Source organism: Tiliqua scincoides, chromosome 1 (genome assembly GCF_035046505.1).
Source record: "Tiliqua scincoides isolate rTilSci1 chromosome 1, rTilSci1.hap2, whole genome shotgun sequence".
NCBI lineage: Eukaryota > Metazoa > Chordata > Lepidosauria > Squamata > Scincidae > Tiliqua > Tiliqua scincoides.
In genome coordinates this window covers 105559223-105566617 of record NC_089821.1, presented here as the reverse complement: position 1 = coordinate 105566617, position 7395 = coordinate 105559223, and the positions used below count along the sequence as shown (strand labels likewise).

General features: G+C 45.3%; 1 pseudogene; it reads right to left on the bottom strand.

The window, feature by feature from the left end:
• Positions 1-6900: 6900 nt before the first annotated feature.
• Positions 6901-7025, bottom strand: LOC136637701 (5S ribosomal RNA; annotated as a pseudogene).
• Positions 7026-7395: the final 370 nt, after the last annotated feature.

The following is a 7395-nucleotide window of genomic DNA, read 5'->3' as shown; positions in this document are numbered from 1 at the left end:
ATTATGTATATAGATGCTATTGGTATATGCTATGTAGATGCTATATAGATGCTAAAGGTATTACAGTTTGCAGATAACTCAGGGCCCAGTCCTGTCCAACTTTCCAGCTCCGGTGTAGCCACAATGCAGCCTTGTGATAAGGGAACAAATGTTCCCATACCTTGAGAAGGCCCCAGTGACTGCCCCTCCACCGCAGGATGTTGTGCACATCCCACTGGCACAACTGCACCAGCACTGGAAAATTGGATAGGATTGGGCCCTCACGTCACAACTCACAAATCCAGAACCTTTTGGTTTCTGGAGCTCTTTACTGTCTTCTCAGAGAGCCCTGCAGGTGTATGAACAGAGTCTCAGGGAGTTCCAGACCTATGGAGTGGGTCAGTGCCAAGCAGATGTCAGCCATTTATGGTGTGCTTGTGGAGCCCCTGCAGGGATTTCAGGGATCCTAGGAGCACAATTTGAGAAATGCTGGCCAAGATGTTTGAATGCTGGCACACTGGATCAAGATGGCATGGAGGTGCAAATGCTATGTTAACACAGATATAGATGTAGAATGTCCTCTCAGTGTAGATGTATAAAGGAGAATGCGCACTAAGCAGACCAGAAGCTAGGTGAGCAGAGAACAGAAGGTGATGGATGTTTCTCATTATGCTAACTACTTTGTTTTTGTCATTACTCATGACTTCATTTCTTCAAAAGTGAAGAATGTGTGAATCATATCCCTCTTGCAGATGTCCTTGTATCGCAGCTGTGGTCTACCTGTAGGGCGCTTTCCTTGCACGAGTTCTCCTTAGAGGAGATCCTTTGGGATCCGGCCATCATCCATTCTCACGACATGACCGAGCCAATGCAGGCGTCTCTGTTTCAGCAGTGCATACATAATCTGAAGGATCTGAAGGATAATCTGAAGGATCATAAGGATCTGAAGGCCTTAGGAGTGGACCTCAACAAGTGGGAAACCCTGGCCTCTGAGCGGCCCGCTTGGAGGCAGGCTGTGCAGCATGGCCTTTCCCAGTTTGAAGAGACACTTGGCCAACAGTCTGAGGCAAAGAGGCAAAGAAGGAAGGCCCATAGCCAGGGAGACAGACCAGACTACACTTGCTCCCAGTGTGGAAGGGATTGTCACTCCCGAATTGGCCTTTTCAGCCACACTAGACGCTGTTCCAGAACCACCTTTCAGAGCGCAATACCATAGTCTTTTGAGACTGAGGGTTGCCAACAGCTGTGAATCATAGCAGTGATAATATGAAAAGATATTAAAATCCAGTAAAGAGCTACAAGTGACCTTTGCATGGGGAAAAGTGAAGCACCACCACCTTTAGTGAGATGGGCCATGGGGACTTCCTTAATTCTATATATTTTCAGAAAATTGTCATGACTCATATGTCAAGCATCAGATGCTATATGGACTGTGGTTCTGATGCAGTAGGACCTTTATGGAGCAAGGTCAGCAGGAAGCTCCAGCCTTTTTAGGCTGAAGAGGTGGAAGTGGGCACATGTGGAAGAGGGCGGTAGAAGAGAACATGTGGAAAGTATGGAGAGGGCAAAGTATGTGTATATGGTATATCGCCACATGGTGGCAGGGTAGAGCTGCATGTGCTGGGAAAAGGCCTTTCTGTGAGTGCCTACCCCTGTTTTAGGATCATTTCTGTGTGACTGTGATGATATATTTTCTGTCTGTGCTTTTTCAAATTAATTAATTCATACACCCTTTAAAAAAGGATTAATTAGTTAATGGCTAAGTTTATGAGCTGTGAGCGGGGCTAGCCCAAGACCTCCTGATGTCTGAGGTGGCATGCCAATGCTGCCCCCCTTACCAGATGATATGCCTGCCTCTGCTCCTCCTACTTGCCAATGTTCTAGCTCAGCTCTCCCCTCCACATTTCCTCTTCCCCTTGCCCCCCCCCCACTTCCTTTGCCAATCCAGGGAGTTAGGCAGATAGAGATGGGCATACCTCACCAATCTCCTGCCTGAGGTACAACTTTACTTGGTCTCATGGAGAGACCTGGCTATGAGTCAGGAAGTCCAAAGTCCAAATCATGCCTCATCCATAACCTCGTTGGATGGGATTAAACAATCAGCTGTTGTCTGGGCTTCAGTTACCCACCTGATCTACCTTACAGGGTTGTTGTAGGGATTACTGAATTACAGTAATGTATGTGAAGTGTCATCTAAATGATTAGGGCACAATCCAGTACGCCTTCCTTTTCTGGATACTTCCCTCTCCCTCCTGTATGCATTGATCCATGGGCTGGAGTCTCCTGCTGCCAATTGGCTATCAGCTGTCCAGCGCATCAAGAGCTAAACTTGTCTTATATGCTTAAAGACATGCATAGGAGCTGACCCCCCAGCAGCATTGCTGTTCCTTTTCATTATCAACCTCTTGAAGATGGGCACAGTGGCAAACAGCATGCTGGACTAGACAGGCTTTAGGTCTGACTCAGCTGGTCCTTCTTATATTCTCTTGGAAACTGTGATGGGTCCTGTGGTAATGTTTTCTTCTTTTTTACCCATGTGCCTGGCATAAAATGTTCTTGTACCTTAAGTTACAGGTGATGTTGCAGACATTTGTAATTATCTGGTGTATCATTTGTCGGATCATTGTCAATAGGCCTTCTCCATAGACTTGCCTTAAAGCAATGCCTGATCAAGGCCTTGGATGTGACAAAAAGATAGAAGAATGTTCCATAATGGTCAAAAGATGGGAGAAACAGACAGTGATTGGGGGGTAGGAGCCAGAATCGCGTAGTGGGGGCACAGGCCTGGTCTTGAGGTTTGCAGTGAGGTAGTAGATCTGCTCCTTTGTAGGAGTGCACAGCCTGCCTGCCACTATATCTGCTTGATTTACATATTCATAAATAAATCAAATATTACAAAAGCTCCATAAATCTCCAGTGAATTGTCTTCCAAAGGAAGTCAAACTCAGGTTGTATTGCCTCTGGATCTTCTCCATTTGGGAAAGTGGGGTCATGCGACAATATGTATTTCTCCACTTTGCAATGCTCAGCTGTATTATTAATTGAGCAGCATTTCCCCAGGAAGTTCTTCTCAAGCTCTGAACACAACATGAGATTTTATGCCTCAGGGATGGCACTCGAGTTGTGACGACTCAATTGCAAGAACGCTGACAACGTTGACCTGAGTCATGAACTTCACTGCTCAGTCTCCATAAGGCTGTTTTCTGGGGGGTAACAATTTGCAAACATATCTCCTTCTGAGTTTCTACAAATGCAGTTCCCCAAATGCAGGCAGCACCTCAATTCCCCCAAAAGCACTACCTTATTTTGGGGTACAATCTGAAACCAACCTGAATTTGCTGTTAAGATGGATGATTTCCAGCGAAGAACAGCAATGTTGTCAGAGAAGGAATAGGCATTACTAAGGCAGTAAGTATTTACTTAACAATATACTTTTTTTTTTAATGTCAGTTTTCTTTATAATATCATCCACAATGCAGATGACACTACAGAACATAGATGTGCCACTTTGACAAAGAGTGAACTTGAATAGCTCTTTTCTGTATAAATTAACAAAGGGCTGAAAAGAGAGCGCCTAGTGCTGCCAGGATTAATTGTGGAAACAATTGCACCATCTAGAGTAGTGCATACCCTTTGGAGGAATTAGAATGCTTAATGGGGGTTAAAAGACCAATTATTAGTCAGCTGGAGGTGGCAGCTGGCCCTGACTGCATTAAGGCAGGAGAGTAAGAAGGCTGTGGTAGGGATGGGAGTGGGGTGGCTCAGAATGGTTGCTGAATTAAGTAATTCTAAATCAGGTAATTCAGTGCCATGTCGCTGTGTGTTATGTTCAGGTAACCTTGAGGAAAATCTCAGCTGTGGGCTTTCAGTCCAAAATCCCTAACACAGCAACTACTATTAAAGATTTCTGGCACATTTTGCCTCAAACTGTGGGAGTAGGAATGTGATACAAGTATATAGCATCTGAACGTGGCAAAGGCATTTCAAAACTTGACAAAACTCCAGGACCTTATACCGCAGCTGAAATCAAGCTAGAGGCCAGTGCAGGTAAAGTGTCGCGTATACCCTGTGCTAAGTTTACAGTTACCCCTTCCAGAATCTCCCCCTAACATCTCTGCCAGCTGAAATACGGAGCAGTTCCCCAGTTTACATAGTAGTCATGTTTGCCACACGTTCAACCGACGTGACACAGATGTCTCCTGCAGCAAACATGTAAAGTGGAAATGACAGAAACAGGTCTTCGAATACCCATGAACTTTCAAACTTCATTCAAACTTGTTCATTCATTCATTCATTCATTCATTCATTCAAACTTGTTCTGCCCCACTTTTTATTTTCAAGTCACAGCTGGCACCTTGCTCTGTAGCTGATGCTCTGACATGGAATCATCCAATGCGAGACATCGCAAGGAGAGTGTAGCGAGAGGAGCATTGCTGCTGGACAGCCCTCCCTCCCACCTGCATTGTGTCCAACTGACTTGAAATCGCCCCTTTCCTGGAAGCCGTTGGCAGTGATGACACTGCCTGGTGCTTCACCACTGCAGCTCATCCTGGTGAGAGGGCCCCCTGCAAAGGCAGCCCCCCTCCCTGCAAAAATGCTTTGCCTTGTACCCCACAGTTGTTAAGGCTGACCCTGACTTGCCTTGTGGGAACATACAGAGAAGGGCCACCAAAGATGAGAACAATGCCTGGGCAGGTTAACATGGGAGCACGTAGCTCTTTAAGTAGTTAGGTCTCAACTTATACAGCACTTGAACAGTCAAAACCAGAACGTTGAATTGTACCCATAAATCGGCCTGGATGTCAGTGGAGATGTCTCAACACCAGTGAGATATGTTCAAAGTGGCTAGTTCCCATCACTAGTTTGCTGCCACATGTTGAACCAACTGAAGTTTCCAAGCAGTCTTCAAAAGCAGCTCTGTATGGAACACCTTGTGCTAATTTAGACCGAATGTTACCAAGGCATGGATAACTGTGGCATAGCCACCTGAACCTGGAAGGGTGCACCAGACAGTGAATGGCACTTTGTCCACAGGTGACATGTGGGCAATGAAAGTCAGGGCCAGATGTAGCAGTTTATCTAGCCATAATATGTGTGTCTGGAAAGGGCACTGTAGCTCTCCTGAGGTGTGTACACCACAACCCTTACATGTCTAAGATTTTTCATCCTGTGTATATTCAGTAAATATGCAGCAAACATGAGATCACAATGGTAGTGATTCATGGACACAGGCCTTTAACCAAACCATTGGAGTACTGACTTGCAAATAAACACATCAAATTTGACTCAAGATGGCTTGCTTTGGGTTAACAGGAGCCAGGACAGGCTGCAAAATGGTTCCATCTTTATTCCTAACCTGTATCTTGTGAGTAAGCTTTAGGTTCTGGGGGAAAAAAAAGTCTTCAGACCAGTTTGGCAGCTTCTAGGAGGGCAACATTCTACCTTAGTGATGTGACAAAGATCAGTGAAATGCCAAATGTTCTGTTTTTAAGAATAGAACAAATGGATAGCCTTGTTGGCAAAGATAGAAGAGCCCTTCCCCTTGAGGTGTGAGGGGAAAGAAGTTACATCAGCTGCTGAGACAGAAGTGAATTAATCACTGAAGACTTCACAGGGCCAAAATATCAGACAGAAAAAAAAGCTAAGGACTGCTCTTTGTTCCCTCAAGAACACACAGAATGGAGAAATCTTTCAGGCTTATGTCACATAGAAATAACCCTCAAAACAGAAGCCAAGCTAAATAGATTCCTCCTGGAGGTTTCAATAAAATTGCTTTCCATGAACTACAAAATCTATCACTGGGCACATAGATGGGATTATTTTGAATGTTTACTTGGAAGGTGTTCCAAGAATTCACAAGAAATATGTGTCTTTGTATGCCCAAGAACTGATGTTGTCATGCTGAGAGGAAGAGATGGCAGTGACACAGGAATCTTTATGCAACTTCTTTTATATTCTATTTATTATTTATTTATATTATATTTATTCATTCAAATGTAGGATTTGTTTTCCTCTGAGAAATTATTCATGTGTTTATTTTGACTCTGAGAGCAGGATTTTGCTTCAGTGTTCTTCATGAATTCACTAGGTGAATTCATGAATTCACATGAATTCACTTGAGAGCACTCCTATGCTTCTAGGCAACTGTTGTCTCTGCTGAAGGTATTATGCCACTGTCTTCCATGTAGAGTATGTACTTGTAGAGCAGGGGTGCCCAAACCCCAGCCCAGGGGCCACTTGAGGCCCTCAGGGGCTCCCAATCCAGCCCTCAGGGAGCCCCTAGTCTCCAATGAGCCTCTGGCCCTCCAAAGACTTGCTGGAGCCTGTGCTGGCCTGATGCAATTGCTCTCAGCATGAGGACAGTTGTTCAACCTCTCACATGAACTGTGGGACAAGGGCTCCCTCCACTACTTGGTGTTTCACATCTGTGATGCAGCAGTGGCAGCGAAGGAAAGACTGACCTTGCTTTGTACAAGGCCTTTTATGGGACTTGAGCTACTGCAAGACCTTCATTTATTCATATAAGTTCCATCTTTAATAAATTCATTTATGTAAATTTATTCAAATTTTAAATGTAAATTAATTCTTTTTTTTTCCTGGCCCCCGACACAGTGTCAGAGAGATAATGTGGCCCTCCTGCCAAAATGTTTGGACACCCTGTTGTAGAGCAAACATGTAGAGTATGACCCAAGCAGGGCTCTTCCCCAAGCCAGGGCCAGATTAACATAGGCTGCAATCCTAACCACACTTTCCGGAGAGTAATCCCCGTTGAACAAAACAGAACTTACTTCTGAGTAGACCTGGTTAGGATTGTGCCTGTAGTAGCAAAAGTAGAATTTGTTACAGGCCCCACATCAGCTTCCCAGCTGCACTGAAGGTGGTGATGGTTGGCAACCTTCAGTCTCGAAAGACTATGGTATTAGCCTACAGCACCTGGTATTCCCAGGCGGTCTCCCATCCAAGTACTAACCAGGCTTGACCCTGCTTAGCTTCCAAGATCAGACAAGATCAGGCATGTGCAGGGTAACAGTTGCTGCACTGAAGGCCCCTCAGGTAAGTGGGCAGAAAGAGAGGTGTGCAGCTGCAGCCCAGCCAGCCACACTTTGCTTTCCTGCAGCTGCCCAGTTCTTTCCCTGACCTTTTCTCTTAAGAACATAAGAGCAGCCCCACTGGATCAGGCCATAGGCCCATCTAGTCCAGCTTCCTGTATCTCACAGCGGCCCACCAAATGCCCCAGGGAGCGCACCAGATAACAAGACACCTCATTCTGGTGAGGTCTTGCTTATAACTATGTGAATTGCTCTGATGGCTCTGACACTCTGAGCTCCTTCGAGTCAATAGCTTCTTCACTGGACTCACCGTTTGGATTTCTGCCATTAAGGTGTGGGGGGGAGGAGCTTCTGCACCCACAAAATG